The sequence below is a fragment of the Suncus etruscus genome, chromosome X (genome assembly GCF_024139225.1).
Source record: "Suncus etruscus isolate mSunEtr1 chromosome X, mSunEtr1.pri.cur, whole genome shotgun sequence".
Lineage (NCBI taxonomy): Eukaryota > Metazoa > Chordata > Mammalia > Eulipotyphla > Soricidae > Suncus > Suncus etruscus.
The window spans coordinates 80,582,833-80,585,446 of NC_064868.1; the positions used below are offsets into that span (position 1 = coordinate 80,582,833).

The 2,614-nt window shown below is 32.9% G+C and overlaps 1 non-coding gene across 1 annotated transcript; it reads left to right on the forward strand.

Moving 5' to 3' along the window:
- The first annotated feature begins 585 nt into the window (after positions 1-585).
- On the forward strand, positions 586-717 carry LOC125999869 (small nucleolar RNA SNORA51). Its single transcript, XR_007492328.1, has one exon. It is a non-coding gene; the product is annotated as a small nucleolar RNA SNORA51 (small nucleolar RNA).
- Positions 718-2,614: the final 1,897 nt, after the last annotated feature.

A 2,614-nucleotide genomic window follows, 5' to 3' on the forward strand; every position in this document is an offset into this window, starting at 1 on the left:
TTTATATCATCAAAATATAATACAAAACTTCCTTTCTCACACCTATATTCATAGCAGTGTTATTTACAATAGCCCGACTCTGAAAACAGCCTAGATGCACCTCTATAGATGAATGGTTAAAGAAATTATGGTACATATACACAATGGAATATTATGCAGCCATCGGTGGGGATGAAGTTATGAAATTTTCCTCTACATGAATGTATATGGAATCTATTATGTTGAATGAAATAAGTCAGATGGAGAGAGCTAAACACAGAATGGACTCTCTCTTCTATGGGTTTTGAGAAAAATGAAAAACATTTGTATAATGATTCTCAGAGACAAAGTAGAGGAGGACTGGAGGGTCCAGCTCCTGACATGAAGCTCACCACAGGGATCATTTAGTCGTGCACCAACAGAAATAATTACACTGAGAACTATCATAACAAAATGTGACTGAATGAGGGAAGTAGAAAGCCTGTATAGAATACAGGCTGGTGTGGGGAGGGAAGGACACTTGGGATACTGGTCATGGAAATATTGCAATGATGAAGGATTTTATATATATATATTTTTTTAATAAAAAAAGAAAAGAAAAGATAATGCCTCCCAATTCTTACCACAAGCTGAGTTCTTTACACTGATTGTATAGAATGGGTAGGTACAATAAATGATCCCATAAACATCTCAACACAGGCCCTTTGCCTAGTCTGCATTGTGAACTGGAGGACAAAAAAATTTTGACAACAAATTAATTGCTTCTTAGGTCATAATTCCATGTTCTGAAGTCAAAAATCTAAATTCTAGGCCTTCAATGTGACATCATAATTTATGTTGCTGAATTCAGAATGGATATTTCTTATACATGTTGACCATGAGTTATGATTCTGACATCACAATTGTCTTAATCTAATCAAATTCTAGAGAAAAAAAAAATTCTTGCTTTTTAGGTCAAAATTCAATGTTCTGATTTCAGAAATGTTAATTCTTGGCCATAATTTTGACAACATTATTATGATGCTGAATTCAGACTGGACAAATTTTTGAAACTTGTGTGATCCTGAGTCATGATTCTGACATCACAATTGACTTAATTTGGTAAAAAAAAAACTTAGACAACAAATTTCTTGATTCTTAGGTCATAAGTCAATGTTCTGAAGTCAGAAATGTGAATTCTAGGCCATGACTGTGACATTATAAATCATGGTGCTGAGTTCAGACTGGACATTTTTTCACGAACCTGTCTGACACTGAGTCATGATGCTGACATCACAATTGTCTTCAAGGGGTCAACAATTTAGACAAATAATTTCTTGCTTCTTAGGTCATAATTCCATGTCTGAAGTCAAAAATGTTAATTCTAGGCCATAATTTTGACATCATAATCATGATGCTGCATACAGACTGGACATTTTTTCACGAATCTGTCTGACAATGAGTCATGATGCTGACATCACAATTTTCTTCATACGATCAAAAAATTAGACAACTAATTTGTGGCTCCTTCAGTCATAATTCCATTTCCTGAAGGAAAAATTATAAATTTTAGTGCATGACTGTGACATCAGAATTTGTGATGCTGAATTCAGAATGGACATTTTATTTGAACATGTGTGACCATGATTCCTGATTCTGATAATGACAAGTCACTTAATCAGCTCAAAATTTATACAAGTTTCTTGCTTCTTAGGTATAATGCCATGTGCTGAGTCAAAAATCTAAATTCTAGGCCTTCGCTGTGACATCCTAATTCATGATGCTGAATTCAGAATGTACATTTTTTATACATGTTTGACCATGAGTCATGATTCTGAAATCAAAATTGTCTTAATCTATTCAAAATCTAGACAAAAATTTTCTTGCATCTTAGGTCAAAATTCAATGTAATGATTTTAGAAATGTCAATTCTAGGCCATAATTTTGTCATCATAATCATGATGCTGAATTTAAACTGGACATTTTTTTGAACCTCTGTTATATTTAGTCATGGTACTGATATCACAATTCTCTTAATGTGGTCAAAAATTTAGACAACAAATTTCTTGATTCTTAGGTCATAAATTAATGTTCTGAAGTCGGAAATTTCAATTCTAAGCCAGGACTGTGACATTATAAATCATGATGCTGAATTAAGACTGGACATTTATTCATGAACAGTTTGACCTTTAGTCATGATGCTGACATCACAATTGTCTTTGTGTGTTCAAAAATTTAGACTACTAATTTCTTGCTTCTTTAGTCATAATTCCATGCTGAAGACAAAAAATATTAATTCTAGAGCATAGCTGTGACATCAGAATTCATGTTGCTGAATTCAGAATGGTCATTTTATTTGAACATGTGTGACCAAGATTCCTGATTCTGATATCACAAGTCTCTTAATCAGGTCAAAATTTAGACAACAAATTTCATGCTTCTTAGGTATAATGCCATGTGCTGAGTCAAAAATCTAAATTCTAGGCCTTCACTGTGACATGATAATTCATGACGCTGAATTCAGAATGTACATTTTTATACATGTTTGACCATGAGTGATGATTCTAACATAAAAATTATCTTAATCTAGTAAAAAATGTAGACAACAAATATCCTGCTTCTTAGGTCATAATTTCATGTTCTGAAGTAAAAACTG